The sequence below is a fragment of the Taudactylus pleione genome, unplaced genomic scaffold (assembly GCF_031769625.1).
Source record: "Taudactylus pleione unplaced genomic scaffold, aTauple2 ptg000214l, whole genome shotgun sequence".
Lineage (NCBI taxonomy): Eukaryota > Metazoa > Chordata > Amphibia > Anura > Myobatrachidae > Taudactylus > Taudactylus pleione.
The window spans coordinates 1,086,374-1,104,047 of NW_028284616.1; the positions used below are offsets into that span (position 1 = coordinate 1,086,374).

The following is a 17,674-nucleotide window of genomic DNA, read 5'->3' on the forward strand; positions in this document are numbered from 1 at the left end:
CTGCTGCAGCCAAATTTATGGCTTGAAATTGTTCAAATAAACTATAAAAACTTACCTGTATGTGTAAGTGTAATGGATAAATATTTTTTGCCTTTTTTTATTCAAGCAGCACATGGAAAACTGTTAAAATACATTCCAATGAAGCCTTTTAAGCTCAAACTTGCTAAAACCAGGTCAAACGTGAGTTAAACCTGTCAAAAATAGCTCTATTTTTTATATATATCTAAAGTATGAGAAGTAATCACAAAAATAATAATTTTTTTTTAACAATAATTTCTAAAATATAAGACCATAGTTTTCTATATAGAGTATGGCTGCCGACACAAATCTTGGACCACTCCCACAATACAGAGTATATTTCAGTGTATAGATTTAAAAGTAGATCCCAGTTTGCCAGCAAGTTAATTTTGGCAAGTAGCATACAAAAAAGAACCCATTCTGGTAACAGTTTTACAATGCAAGGTTTATCCTAATGCCCAAGCAGGCCTCCAACATGGTAGCTAGTTTAAAAAAATAGATATGGTGGCTATTCTACAGAGGAGTTCTATACTCAACCATTTTGAACCATTCTGATAGTTCAGACCTTCAGTTTGGTAACTAGTTTATGGCTGAATTATAACCTGTAGCAGACCTCAAACTGATGACTCAAATATCATATGGACCTGCAGCCTCCTGAATGTGTACCTAAGGCAAAAGAATAAGAAGTACTGTATAAGGCAAAGAGGAAGGGAATAGTTTTACTAATTATTTTATAATAATATTTATGCATCAATGATTTAAGATCGCAAGTTGCCTTCATTCATATAAGGCTTTTTACTGAATTTATCAGCAAAACTTGCAATCTCCAGTGTTCTAATATTGCAGGAAAAGAATAGCATTAGTTGGAAGCAGCACTGTATAGTGTTATATTGGAAGGTGTGAAGAGATGGGGGATGTGCCAAAGAGTAGATGAGAAAGATTTTAAAAATATATATTTTAAAAAGCAATGGTGTAAATATCATGGACACAAGTTTTAGATTAAATGAATATAAAGGCCATGATATCAGATCAGTATTGGTTCTTTATTCAGAACAGACATGTAGATGTTAAAGTTTTAATTTGTTTATTCACCCCATTGCAAAATTGTGTATAATGATATTTAGATAATTATAGAATTATAACTATACTATATATATGCAACATTTATTTTAATGAGATTCTGTGGGTGGCACCAGAGGGTACCCTGTACCTGCAGCCTAATGAGATATAAGGATTTTCCAAACCCTTCATGTAGAAATTGAAATACAAGAAGACTTGGCACTGGGAAGGTACATACATAAAACATCCGTCTATGACACAAAACTGTAACAAGGCACTCCCTTATCCATCTAAAGAGAGAACATATGCATTTATTCGGGAAAGAGCCACAAGCATGTCACAATGATTATGCTCTTTTAACTGCTTGAGGAAGCAGCCAGGAGATGTGAAACGCATCTAGGTTTTCCTATCAGTAAGAAAGATTTTATCTTATTCTTATGCTTTCTTTTTGTTTTACTATATTTTTTATTTATTAGTCTTTATGATTGTATGCCTGTATGTTATTTTATGATGCTGTATGATTTTTTTAAAATAAATGTTATACTTAGCTGCACACTGACTGTCTGTTATAGTTTGCCCAGGACAGAACAGTAAGTTATTATAAAAATGCAATTTAGAAATAAATAAATAAATAAATAAATAAATAATTTTTAAACCTGTTTGAGTTATTCCTTTATCATAAACATCTGGTTATTAATTTTGAGGTTACCAGTTTTACTTGTGACATCCTTGTGGCTCCTCCCAGATACACGCATACAGTATGTGCTCTCCCTAAAGAGTAAGGGAATGCCTAGTTACAGCTCTGTGTCATGGAGACATGTTTTATGTATGTACCCTCCCAGCGACAGATTCCACATTGATTTTCATGTACTTTACCAATCTTACCAGTGGGATGGGTACGGGATGCTGGCACTCGGGATCCCGATGGTCAAATTCCAGATGCTGGCATTCTGACAGGGTTAGGATACTGACACCTGTTAGTCAGTATCCTAACCCTCCCTCCCTGGTGCCTGAACCTAACCTCCCCTCCTAGTGCCTAAACCTAACCTTCTGCTCTATGCACCCTAAACATAACCCTCCCCCAAGTGCTTAACCCTAACCGTCTTCTCAACCCTGCTACTTAAATTTGGATGCTGGCATTGGGATTCTGACAGGTGTCGGGATTCCTGTGCCGGTATTCTAAGTGCCGGAATCCCATGTGTTGTTATAATGGTATACAGTTGGGAAGCCAGCGGACCTAATCCCGACAGATAGCTTCCTGACTGTCATATCCCGGCAAGGGTCTAAAGACAAGCGTTGATATGCCGACGCCTGTCATTAGACATACTGTACGCCGGGAGCCCGACACCCGACGCCCAGCATCCCTATCAAAGGGACGCTGGGCACTGAGCGCGGATAGCCACAGGGAAGGAGGGTTAGGTTTAGGGTTCCAGGGGGGGGCACTTAGGGTTAGGCACCCCCGAGGGAGGTTAGGTTTAGGCTAGGGGAAGGGGGGATTAGTGTTAGGCACCCCCAGGGGGGATTTATGGTTAGGCACCCCCCTGGGGGATTTAGGATTAGGCAGCGGGGAAGGGGGGGTTAGGTTTAGGCACTTAGAGGGGGGATTAGGGTTATGCACTGGGGGGAAGGTTAGGGTTAGGCACCCTTAAGGGAGGGTTAGGGGGTAGAAATAGGTTAGTATATACTTACCTTTGACGATCAGGATTTCCTCCTCTGCCGGGATGCCACTGTCGGGATTCCAACCGCCGGGCATGGGTCCAGCGGTAAATCATACAGATTCCGTTATAATGAACATATCCCTAACCCGTGTACATGGGCATAAGATCCATAAGCCCATACTGTATGTTCAAACTGCAAAAAAATTTACTGTATGTGTGAAAATTACAATTGTTGGTAAAGAATTAAAAAGTACTTTGTCTGAGTCTCAATCAAGTCATAAGTTATAGAAAAACCAACACATCAGTATTATAAACACTGAAGCACAATCTATGCAGGTGACAAAATAGGAATGTTTGTAAAGAATCCACTTATCTTTTATATTGAGACATAAAATATAACAGACAGCTAACAGTTACTGAAATGGCTACTTTGAACCAAACAAAAGCAACCAACATAATAAATGTTTTATATCAGCAATGCCTTTCAACAGAAAATGAAGGATTATTGTGATTTTTGTTTGTTTGCAACACTGTTAGGAAACAGAAAAATAAAACATCTGTAGGAATTTGTTAAGAAAGCGGGTAACAGACTGTTTTATTTTTATTATTATTATCTATGAGAGTTTCACAGGGTTTCATACTAGTAAATTATGAATGAAGACAAGGAAAATGTAAGTATTGGATGTCACTGAGGAGCTCCATGATTAATAAGGGAGATAAATCCTATTATATTATTCACAGAGCTTCCAGCATCCATAATGATATATTTGCATGAGGGTTGTATATTATATTCAGCTTATGGTACATCCCCCTGGCTGATAATGTAAATTATAGTATATTGTATGCATACTTGCCAACCTTTTGGCAGTGATCACTTCATCGTAGATTACTGGTATTGAGAGGTGGAGGCTGGAGCCATGATGACTTGATTCGGTGTCATACTGGATTTTCCTTTTACGGTATATTAAGATAAATTATTACAATTATTTAGATATACAAATGTGTTCTCATTCGCCTGTCCTCAGTACTCCATGCAGCGCAAGACACAAGTGAGCCGCACCAAGCGGTGTAGTGTAGCAACTTTTTAAAAAAATGTGCATCTTATTCTAATCTGTACCAGAGACTTTAACAGCACAGGAATTAGTTTTGATTTGTTTAAAGCCACAGGTGGAGCACAAGGGAACTTGACATGAGAATGAAAATCACAGCCGCTGCATTGTAGCACTTCATATACAGATTTAGACTCATTCGTGTACAAGTGTCGCATAGCAAATTAATCAGTGCAGTCGAGTTAAGCGGTTTTGTCACATCATATTATGACTAAAACGTACATACAAGTAAAAAAGATGTGGAAAAGACTCTTCGTGTAGGCTGAAGAGTGGGCTGCTGCTATTAGAACTACAAACACCAGCAAACCCTGACATCGAGGGCCTGCTGGGTCTTGTAGTGCACTAGCCAAAAATGTGTTCAATAAAAACACTGCCACCATAATAAAATATTGTATGACAATAAACATTCCCTGGCACACCCTCTTTTACCTTTTCATTAGTCCCCTAAATCCAAGGACATCATCTTCTTTCATCTTGCTTTTAGTTTTTTGGGGAAAAAAAATTCTATACTGTTTTGTATTTGTGCTCTGATTGGTCAGAACCTGGGAAAGCCATTAAGTATTGGTTGCTGCTTGTGGGGTATAATGAACTACAATGGTACAATATTATTCATTGATACTTTTAAACTTCAATATTGTTCATTGATACATTGAAACTTTCAACTTAAATATAGCCAATTCAATCTAACTGTGCAACTAAGTGCCCTGCAGCTGTCACCATAACATATGAAAAGAGTATTTGCTGTGAATATTCATACTATAATTATTACAAGCATACTTGTATCAATACAAGCTTGTATCAATACTTGTATCAATACAATACTTGTATCAACACAAGCAGGCACACAGGCCATCATCTTCTTTCATCTTGCTTTTAGTTTTTTGGGGAAAAAAAATTCTATACTGTTTTGTATTTGTGCTCTGATTGGTCAGAACCTGGGAAAGCCATTAAGTATTGGTTGCTGCTTGTGGGGTATAATGAACTACAATGGTACAATATTATTCATTGATACTTTTAAACTTCAATATTGTTCATTGATACATTGAAGCTTTCAACTTAAATATAGCCAATTCAATCTAACTGTGCAACTAAGTGCCCTGCAGCTGTCACCATAACATATGAAAAGAGTATTTGCTGTGAATACTCATACTATAATTATTACAAGCATACTTGTATCAATACAAGCTTGTATCAATACTTGTATCAATACAATACTTGTATCAACACAAGCAGGCACACAGGCACATATATAGTACAGCTGTACTACACAAGTCCCTCTCCTCATAAACAATATTCAGAGTACAACGTTCAGCCAACAGAGTATTTATTAAAACCCGAAAAACTACTAATACTTACTATCTGATCATAAACCAGATTAGATAAAATTATGATACAAAGGTAGATGACTAATTGGAATAAAATAGAATAAGGCAAAGTAGGCTGTAACTACTGTATTATAAAAGTGTGCAAAACTGCTTTCAACAAATTAAAAATAATGAATACATATTATTGAATATACAAAGTAATATAATCTTCATACTATATATGCGCATTTAGTAATTAACCATGCCATCAATTTTGTGAATATTATAGCATTAAATGATGCAAATTGGAAATCTGATATATATGTAAGGGAAGTAATTATCACTAAGTAATCATGAAACTACAATGATTTGCTTATTGGGAAGATGTAACAGTACGCATAAAATGTGTAATGCATGACATTCTGTTTATTATTGGCTATATATTCAATTAGCATTTTCTGAATAGACAAATGAGTACAAATGAGAATAATTACAGCTTAGAGCATTAATAGACTAATATTATAATGAAATCAATAATGCTTGAATAGTAAAAGTTAAATACATTGTTAGAATTTTTGTCACATAGTCAGCTGCAGTGTAAATAATTGATATTAACTGAACAAAATCTACATTTTGTATAAATGTATTAAACTACAAAAGGTGGTTTAAGTACAATTCATTTATCTGACTGTACTGTATGTGGAGCTCAGTCTCTATAGCCCACAAAAGAAAAAGGCACTGTATGAGGGGCTAAGATTTTTAAAAAATGTCATCAGATAATTATATTGTTAAATTGCTGTAATAACACAGTTCAAATTAAATTGAATATGTCTGTTTAAATTAGCAAGTATAGCTGGGACTAACATTTTAATTAAACCAAAACTTTTCCATTGACTGATTGTGAAAACCTAGCACTGCACATACAACTTTTTCAATATTCCATTCTGCATTCTCTGAAGTACTGCAGTTATCATTTAATGTTCAGACAAAAAACATCTTAATCACATTACATAAGGGTTTGTACCTATTGGAACCATCTAATCTTAGTCAATATCTATGCGTTGTATGAAGACAAATATTGATGATCAGTGTGCAATAAAGACAGGGGTGCAGCAAGGGTGAAAATACAATTGAGCAATCACCTGCTACTCAGTATAACATACAGAACAAACAAAGGTGTAAATCACCTACTGGCGCTCCCCCAACCACCAGTGCACATAGGTGATAAGGCAAAAAGATATTTCCTTAGTTGGTGAAGGAAAGGCGGAAATAACTGCTCCAGATGCAGAAGTCTGCCCAAGGTAAAGCCAGTGAAGCCTGTCCTATGTCCGTGCTGGATGCAGTCCTTAGAACCCACACTTAACGCGTTTCAGACTTAGTAGTCCTTCTTCAGAAGCGTATTTGAGGCTCTTACTTACATAGTATATATATCCTATCCAATAAATCAACATCTGAACATTATTACCGCTAATCGGCACTCACAGGTATAGGCGCATGCGCAATTACATACAAGTCCCGGAAGTGGAATGGCCGTGTGTTCCACACAGCTTGAAGTGGTCATATTATGCGTTCCACAGCCTCCGTAAACCCGGAAGTGGCAAAATAAACATAGTCCAAAATCCTTTTAAGTTTGCTCTTTAAACGGGAACAGAGTTTTTATATTCCAAAGCCTCCATGTAGCCATACATAACAAGCTTCATGGGTCTCTCAATCCATAACTGTGAAATTAATGTTCCTCCTAGTTGTTACATCTTACGGCAGGGACAATCTCCATAAAATACTTCTATATATCCTCACTCATCCATGTCAGCAAGGAGACGATATTAAGTTCATAAATAGTGTCCATACATGAATGACATAAAACACATAACTAAAAAATAGTTAAACAGAAACATGTTATAGTAAAGGACAATAGATAGCAGCAATAACAAAAGACTTCAAAAATTAGTTTAAAAATAGTATCCAATTAAATTATAGCAGCACAAGTAGAGAGCATGTAAAAAATGATGACATTAGGTTAAAAAACACTTTAATTCGAAGTCACCATTTAATCCCCTAGGTACCAAGGTCTTTAATTGATGAATCCATCTCATCTCGGATTGGGGCAGTCGTTTATCTAGGTCTCTCGTTCTCCACTTGGGCATTATCACTTGTATGTCCAAAACATTTTTTATATGGCATTCTTTTGAATTATGCAATTGTTTAAAATGCATAGAGACTACATGGGTCTCTAATCCCTTATGGATGTTATATATATGTTCTGACCACCTAGTTTTCAAATTTCTACTTGTTTTGCCTACATAAAATAAGCCACATGTACATTCCAAGATATATATAGCATTCTTCGAATGACATGAGACAAATTCTTTAATGGGGTATTTGACACCATTCACTGTGAAGTCAGTAACTTTTTTTGTGCTTGATCTGACTGTCTTACACATTAAGCAGCTTCCACAATGGTGAAAGCCCTTAGTTCTTATACTTTGCCTTATTTCTGTCTCTATGCTACTTTTGACCAGTTTTTCCTTCAAAGATGGGGCCTTTCTATATATGAAATTGGGTCTTTCTGGGATTTTATCCCCAATAACTAGTAATTTATCTGCCATGATTGATTTTTATTAGCAGCCTTTGGTCCAAATAACTATTCGTATCTAAAAGACACAAGTGATGTATTACATAAGGTTTCAAATTTAAAATGGCAAGAGGGAGATATTTTGTGCAGTTTTCTGTCAATCCCAGTTAGCCGCGCGGGTGACGCGGTGGATCAGCTTGCTGCAAATGGGTTTCACAGTGAAAGTGTAGTGAAGAATAAAGCTGGCAATAGCAGTGATCACAGGATAGAATGCTCCGTTTCATCACCCATGCGGCTCCCTGGGATTGACAGACCAAGGAGTTGTGGACAGGGAGTCTCGTGGAGAGGGATGCCAGCAGCCTGCGCCTGGAGGAATCTTCACCATACTGCACTTCATATGATGTGAGAAAGGCTGGAGTGGCTTTACAATACAGGACTAGTGAGTACTATGGATCATTGATCTGACCATTTACCCAGCAGCTGATACTTTCATTGGTTTGATGTACTCACCCTATTTACTGGAACATTGAGATTCTCCAGCGCTCACTTGCATATGCGCTACCAGTTTATCCAGTACTACTATATTGCTTGCAGTGATTTAGCACCTATATACAAGAATCAGCACTTTACTGAGATAGGAACTGGTCCCTAATCCATATTTGTTATTACTGTATGGAAATATTATAGTTGGGAGAAACACAAACCGGACTTGATTATATTGGTGGAAGTAGTAACATCTATTGTTTTATTGCTTTCTGTTGCCTAATTGTTGTTTGTGTACTCCCGGGAGTTACATTTATTGTTTTTATTGTTACAATCAGGACACATACTTTTTATTAAAGATTTAACAATACCTTTGGTTGTGTGTCTCAGTGCCACCTACATTCTCTTTTTTTCTGTATATTGTTGGAGGTGTGGCATACCTCCAGTTGGTGTGCAGCAGGACATATCCGCTTGGATAGGAGTGCATTACACCATCACTGGCGCTTAGACTTTTATTGCTTATGTCTTTTATACCACACCCATTCCTGAGGAAAGGGGTAAATTTTGGTAAAATAAAAGCTATATTTTGCACATTTCTAAAATCCTATGAGTGCTGTGTATGTTGTGTGTGTGTAGGTGTGTGTGCGTTCGTGCGCAATCAAATTACTTATCCTTAATACTTGTGATTTAAGGTAAACATGAACATGCCTGTACTGTAACTTCTTTGTCTACATGTGACATTGGCACAAAGATACTTTTAACGTATACATTTTCAAATGGTTAAACTTTTTGGTCAGTTCCAGGTAGCTAAAACCATACAATATATCAAAACATTTCAACACAAAATTATAGCTATAAAACAAAAACTACAGCAGAACGCACAAAGACTATAAATGCAGTACAGCACTAAAATGAATGTTAAAATTATATATATATTTTTTAGATAAAATTAACAGAGATACCTCCCCCCCCATGGCCACTACGGACTTATGAAATGCCCTACTACACCCAATCAGACTGTAGCACAACCTAGACTCTTTAGATGCTTTCTGAAAATTTATTTCTTTATTAGATGTTATGCTGTTCCCACCTAAACTATCCATATTAATGCAACCTCACAACGGTTCAATCTTCGCACTCAGCCAAACTCGTTCCTCTTGTTTCAGCTGTGCCGACTTCAAATTAGATTGTAAGCAATCTCGTGAGTAGTGCCACCACTACCCCTTTTTATGTTTGCATTTATTTTCATTACCTTGTATGTCGATGTTTTATGTATGTCCTGTATTCAAATTAACAATAATACAGTAATAATTAAAATAAAAATAATCATATTGTATACATGAACATTTTCTTTAGCCACTCCTCTGACAATACTTTATGTACATTATTTTGAGATTTGGGAGGTCGTATAAAAATGCCCTACGTTAATAATCATCCCAACCACTGATTGAAGAAATTAAAGTTAATGTATTTGTGTTTCTTCGTCTGTCTCTGGGGAGACATTGTAAAAGCCTGGTAATAATATCTGCAAGAGATGTCACATGAGATTGCTACAACAGCTGTGGGTGGCTCTCTGGAAGCACTGTACCTAGAACGCCAAGCACATGCAATCACTGAACACTGTAACCATTTATGAACAGTATATTTGCATGTCACGTACTTGCACGTTCTCTAAAGAAGCATTAAAATGGATTTTGCATTGTGATAAGATCACAGTGTTTTGAATTAAAGATTCCTTTTCATTTAAGCTATTTTCCACTGCAGATCCAAAGATAAGCTTTAGTGTTGCTTTTGTGCAGTGCCTATTATTTACAATACTTACATGGCAATGGATGGGTCATGGTTTTGGAAATTTGGTTTTGAAACTTAATACACCGTAAAGATGTGTTTGTTGACTCTAATTTAACTTTGAGTTTTTAATTACAGCATGGGATAATTTAACTTACAGAAAGGGAAAAAGTATTATTATGCCCTTAAATCATATTCAGAATGATCATTAAGTAAATATGTTCCTGCTGAATTTCCAGTAACCTCCAGCTCGTACACTACTAAAGTGATACACATCACTTGATATACACTTCCTTAGGGCACAGCTGGGAATGAAAAAGCTTTTTGAAGCGCAGGTCACATCTCACTGGAATTACAAAACTGCTTCTCCATTGGGGACATATCAAGCCTTGAAATAAACAACAAAGCAAAACAGATGTTCGTAAGTTGCACACAGCCTACAAGCTCCAGGATTGTTTGTCTCTGTTGATTTCTTTGCATGAAACATACATGAAAGATAATAATCATGACATTTTGGAGCATATTCAGAATTATTTTTGGATGCGTTAAGCATTCCTTAATTTCTGTATATAAATCTGTGAAAGAAAATTAGCAATTGTGTGTGCTTGCTGTTTAGAGACATATTTCACTGCATCATTTGGTGCTAACAAGCACCACTGGGCTTTATGAATCTGCTAACCCACTTTTTCAGAGTTATCCTGGCACTGTATCACAAATGAACTCACTATTAAAACATATTAGATTGTCCCAATGGTGCCCATTAACCTATTTTATATAGCCACACTTCAGATTGAGGCACAGAACAGAGCAGCAGTGCCTTCTGGTTAAGGCAGAGCTGAACAGAACACATTATACAGCCTTTATATAATGAAGGGATTGCTTAGGGTAAAATGTAGATTCAAATAAATGTCTGTTTTTAAATCTAATGCAAGTACAAAGTTGTGTACCATCCCCGTATCATTGCTATGACACAGCTTATACTCTCTATCATAGAAACACTAACATTACCCTATCAATATATTTTTGGACCGGATAACAGGAAACAGATACAGGGTTTGATCATTAATATTGATGACAATAATAGTTATTCAGGAAAGTGGAAATGTGCAGTGCAGCAGTAATATCATACACCTAATATTGTGTGTATGCATCTGATTTTTGCTGGAAAGGGCATGAATTTGTAAGATGGCAGGATATAGAATATTTGACATCATCTGATGGAAGTACTGTAGCTGTTTGGATGGATGAGTGCTTTGATGCATGTCAGCTAGATGCTTTAATATGCCGAAATGTGCACTCACATGTAAAATGCAATTTTCGCTTTGCAGAGAATAATTATTTCAATTAGACTGAAGCAGAGGAAAAGGTAGATTTATTGGCCCATTCCCCTGTTTAGTGGGTAAATGAACTGTACAAAGGTGGCATCACAATATAATTTCCATGGTCTACTTTACAGAGGTAAGTACAAATTTAGGTCCAGTTTGATTCATTTAATAGTAGTAATAATAATAATAATATCCCTACCCCGTTGATCCCTATTTTATTCACCTTTACAGTCACTATTTGGCACTGTTTGCTGCTACTCAACCAGTATTAATTTTCCATTTCAGTCTTCAAGAACTCCATTTGATGTAATGTGTTAGTAGCATTGTTATTTCCACTGTGTATGTGCATAATTCTTTATTTCTATCTAAAATAAATTTTACCTGCCTTGTCAAGGCTTGGGTTGCAATTCTGTAAAGATATTTCTGTAGCAAGTTCCTATAGTGCTCTGTGTTAATATCCCTACACAGTTTAATACAATTGGAAAATAATTGTGTTAGAATTTTAGACCACTTTTTATGCAATTTAAAACAAATGTTGCTTTATATTTTTTCTGTCCAGTGTTTAGCAGACACTGTTTTTTTAAAATGCCCCTCGCATTCTGTAGTTACATAAGTGACTGTGAATTGCACCTGTTAATTCAAGCTATTCCCTCACCCCATCCTGTGAATGTTTAAAAATATTGAATAAAATCAATGTATTGTAAAAGTAAGTCTAAGCATGAAATACCTTTCTTGCATATCCAAACATTAATTAGATATTCTCCCAATGCAGTCTTTTTCCAAGGAAATTGTCCATTACAACATTATGTACTGTATATTCAAGTACATTGTCTTATCTGAGCTAGCAGCCACTAAACATAGATTATTTTCTGAACCTTTCATGACCAGGTCATTTGAAGGAGTCACAATTTTCCTATTGGCATGTGTTCATGTAGTTAACATTTGACCTTAGTCCATGTCCTTACTATTCATTGGAGATACATCATTAGCTATGGTTAATTATCTCCTGCTTTGAAGTACAGGATTATTCTCTCCTGTATATTAAGCACAATAATACAATGATTAGAGAAAATTAATTATGGTCTATGATCAGTTATCGTTATCCTCCAACACTTAGAAATAATTCATTTTTAACAATATTTAAAACCATTTTTTATTTTGTTCTCTAAACGCTGTAATTGAATCAAAAAAGTATAGTACTGAATTTATAAATAATATTATTTTTAACTTTATTGTTGGTTAAGCCAGAAAAAAACCCATAAAACCACAAAGTGAAATGTTCACATTATATTTCCACATCATTTAGGACACATACTAATTAGCTGAGGCATAATTGCTATAACACAAAATCATTGCTGTCCCTGCCAAATCAACCTGTGCAGTATTCAGGGCCGGATCAAGGTTTGTGGGGGCCCTTTGGGCAACATACATACATATATACACACATATATACATATATATATAGACACACACAAACATAGACACACACTCACACATATATATATATATATATCCACACACACACATATATACATATAGACACACACATATATATATATATATATATATATATATATATATACACACACATAGACATAGACACAGTACATATGTACTGTACATAACTTACTGTTTCAGAGTCAGGGAAAGGTATATTGGCCAGCAGCCGAAGGGGGCGGAGCCAAATCCGATGAAGAAAAAAAAAGTTAATCTTGGGGATTGGGGCTGGGGACAGTGTGTGGGGGCCCCTATGTGCAGGTGCCCCAGGACAACTGCCCCTGTCACCCTCCCTATAATCCGGCCCTGGCAATATTCTGTGGGGCACCCTGCAGCTGCTGTCAATTAAGACTTTGACCCAGTGTCGGTGTCCTTGTTATCTCCTATGCTTGCGCAATATTTCCAGCACCATGTTTCCAAATAAATGACCAGAAATATGGCCTGGGACGCTACTGGGTCACACATTGTAATGGGTGTAGGGAGAGCGATGTGGGTCCCCATGACTCAGGGGCCTGTGTGCAAAGCACATCCTGCTCCAATTATAAAAAAAATATATAAAATAAAATATAAGAAAGGGCACTCACCAGGTAGAAAAGGTAAACTCACATCTTTATTTAGAACTCCCAAAAAACTGCATTACCAAAGTCGACATTTCGAAGCGTCTTCAGGACCATAACATTTGTTGCACACAAGAAAGCTCCTCACCACACACTGATCTCCCTACTCAAGGGACACCTTATGTAGCCAGCAGCCCTTCCAAAGCCCCACCCACCAATTAGCTGATTAGAAAAAATGGAAGTAGCTCAAACACTAAAAAAAAATCAAAGCATAAAACTAATATCAAGCCAGATGATAAAAGACATAGCGGTTATGCATCTAATAAATTCTCAGTAGCGGGACACCAACTCATCAGACAATATAAACATATATAGAAAAATTCTCTAGAACGAGCCAAGATGGCATCAGGCGTCTTGCATTCCACAGAGGGAACAGCTTGCGTTCCATTAACAGGAACACAACTGCCCGGCACAGAAGTGACGTAAACACTAGGTCAGAGACAAGGGAACAGCCTGAGACACACATCCCCACCATGGGCATGTCAGTGGAAAGTAAGTAATGGCTCTTAGGCCCCTTGTGTGACCGCTGTTTGCTCTGGCTGAGCATAATATACTGAAACAAACATCTCATTAATCAAATGACAATAGTCAATGGATAGGAATAATGTAATGGACACTACCGCCACTACAGGGCTGCAGTTCACCCATACAGTAAAAAAAATTATTATATAACCAAAAAAGTGTTTTAAATCAAATCATAAACAATAATAAATATATAAAATAAAATCAAAAGAAATATAGAGAAACAGAAAAATCATGACAAACCATAAAGTAACATATCATAATACAAAAGTAAAAGCAACAAAACAGAACATAACAAAAAATAAAAAAACAAGTTGTGTATTTGATTCTGTTGAATGCACACTTGAACCCATTAACGCAAAAATACATGGAAAGGGTTAGACTCATTTAAACCCTTAGGGGTCACCAAAATGTTTAGTGCTATGGCACTTTTTCAAGATCCTTGACATTTTCACAAAAGATTATCAATTTGTGTCTTATTTTTAATTATTATTTTGCTTACTCTGATTTGATATACATTTACTATTTGTGGTGTTTACACAATCATCATAATTTCTACAGTACCCACACACATAATAAATACATCACATTACATCCTTGCAATTGTATCATTGTACTGTATAACACAATTATAATCGCTAGATGACACTGCTGTGCTTAATTTGTTTTTGTTACTGTACATATCTTAGAACTTAATCATTTTTTGCTGCACCTTTGTCAGTACATACAGAACACATGTTTAGTTTCTTCTTGTTTTGGTATGCTACCTTGCTAGTCTAAGTAATCATTCACATATTGGAGCTTACAATCTAACTTTCCCACTATACACCACAATGGTACATGTCGGAAACTAAATAAACTACTGGTATGGTTTTGGTCTGTTACATAATAAGTGTCTTAGTGGCAATGGAGCAATTTACCTAAGTGCTGCTGGACAACAATACTGACCAGTAATCACTGTGATACCTTTTATAAAGCTATAGATATTATTGTATTGTACCTTGCATATTTTTTTTCTTTAACATTATGCACTGAGGTTAGCCTTATGCTCCAGGGGATTGTATTTTGCAAATTTTGCACGGATATTGACCAATACATAAAATGATTCAGTCATGTTTACAGTAAAAACATTAGTCAGTCTCCTACATTACAAAACTCTCCTTTTTGTCTACACCTAAAAAAAATGTATCGACAAAACTACATAAGAAATCAATCACCAAGCAGATATAGCTGAAAGCTGAAAAAAAACAATTTTCTTCAAGAATACCTCTGATGTATACAGATTATAGAGGTCCTATATGTTATGTGGTCAATGACCACTTCAAATGGAATAGAGTCACCATTTTAATTAGTGCCAAATCACTTCTCAACATAAATATAAAATGGAGAATAAAATGTCATATTTATGATGGTTTTTTTTCTAGTATCTTTGAAGATAGCAAGGTCACTATAGTTTCTCTATATGTCCCCAGTACAAGACATGTCCTCTTTCTCAGGGTGGTATGTGAAGAAATCCAGAAGGTAATAATAGATAGTGTTGTTGTTGTTGTTGTTGTTCATTTCAATAGTATTAGATCCTAAGAAGGACAAATTCCAATTTGCCACATCTCAATCTGTCCTTCATGATGTAGGACTTTGTAAACAGGATTTGGTATTTTCAATGTCTGGAGGACATACACCCCTGATATACATGACTAGTCATTTTATTTTCATAGTAGCTACTCTAGAATAGATTTAATACATTCTGTCAAGTGGACACTTCAAGAAACTTAGCACATTAAAATCCTTCAATTAACCTGGTCAGATCATGCCCCTATTGTGTGGTAATGGGACTTACACCTATCTAAACCCTCTCATAGACCTTGGTGAATCCCCAGTTAACTATTGACTTCTCCTGATTATAAACAGTTAATAGCAAACTTGTTAAATCTTTATATGTAGACTAATAAACTAGAAAACACATCCATCTCTACTTTACATTGTACAATAAGGTAGTCCGTTGTGGTTCTGCTGTCCAAACGGGCCAGGTTGAAACTGAAAAAAACTCTGCAAAAATTTAAGCAGAATTAGAAACTAAATTGACTTGATTAGAAGCAAAGAACCAGAAACATCCCTCTAGCTTTCTCAGGAAGGAGCAGACTGATATTAGGATTCAACTGCAAAACATTTCTTGTATAAGAATGCAAAATGCCCTATGTAAATTAAAAAAAAAATGTTATATTGTGAGCAATAGAGCTAGCCGACTCCTTACATATAAATTATGTGGTAGACAAGCTAAGAATAAAATTAAATGTTTAATTGATCAGCAGAGATGCAAGTGTCATAATCCATTAGATTTTGCTAATGTATTTTCCACACATTATTCTCAATTATAAAATCTATAGGATGATAACACTGTCCCTCAACCTTGTGAGGGACATAGCTCCTTTCTCAGAAAGGTATCTCTTTTCACTGGATCAAAATAGCTTAGCATTGGTGAATGCTCCTTGGACACTGAAAGAAATTAAATTGGATATAAAAAAGCTTCCTAAAAACAATTCTCCAGGCCTGGATGATTTTATTAACAATTACATATATTGTGATGTCATAGCTCTGGTTCTAGATGAGCTGTTCATGATTATGGAAAGTGGGTAACTTTTCAGTGGAAACCCAAATAGTAACATTTGTGAGGCATATGAAAAACTTTTGTATTGCAAAAATGACACACCTATTGCATTACTAAACTATGATATTAAAATATTTGTTAATCTTACTACTGGTTGCCTAAATCCTCTCCTCTCTAAATTGATTCATGCAGATAAAGAAGAGTTTGTTCACAATATTATCGAACAGTACTTGAAGGGTCTCTGACATAGTAGAGCCTGTAACAAAATATAACTTATTTTGCTTTTCCTTGATGCTAAAAAAGACTTTGATAGGCTACACTGAATTATATGAATCAGGTACTAATTCAATTTGGTCTCAAAGGTAAAATGATAAACTCTATATTATCTCTTTATAAGGGCCTGTCAGGCATGGTCTTCAGTTATCAGGTTCCTCTCCTACTATTTTTATATTTTCAATGGAACCTGACAAGGGTGCCTTCTATCCACCTTTTTTTATGGCTATAGAGCCATTGGCCCATAAAATACACTTCTACAGTATGCTAACTTCTTATATCTATCCATACAGGGCAAGCCCCATAAATTGTATCTGTTCACAGACAATGTTATAGTTTTTGTGACTGAACCTAAGACTTTGTTATTAACTATACACATGATCTTTGATCAATATAGTAGAGCTTTTATAAACTAAACATTTCCAAATCAGAAGCTCTTACAATTAATATTTCTCCATCTATATGGGATAAACTTCGATCAAACTATCCATATATTTGGAAAGATATTTCTCTATCATATTTTGATGTTCAGAGTGTGGTCCCTATTGGGAATGTTTTCACTGTAAATTTTACACCACTTACTACTTAATATAACTCATGGATCAAACATGAGGTCTCCTGGCTGGGCCGACTATCTGCATTTAAAATGTTGTTGGCTTGTATCTGGAAAAATAAAGCTCCCTATCTAGCTTTTAGACATATGTTATTGGCAAAAAACAAGGGGGCTTAACACTCCCAATTTAGTTTTATACCAGGAAGCCTGTCTTATATCTCAAATGAGATAATATTTCTCTGTTCCATTCCTTAAACTCTAGATAGACCTGGAAAGAGCTTTGTTACCAGA

General features: G+C 35.8%; 1 protein-coding gene across 2 annotated transcripts in view; it reads left to right on the plus strand.

The window, feature by feature from the left end:
- Positions 1 to 17,674, plus strand: part of CPLX1 (complexin 1) — a 221,383-nt gene that overhangs the window by 27,020 nt on the left and 176,689 nt on the right. The gene's annotated exons all lie outside the window — the stretch shown is intronic.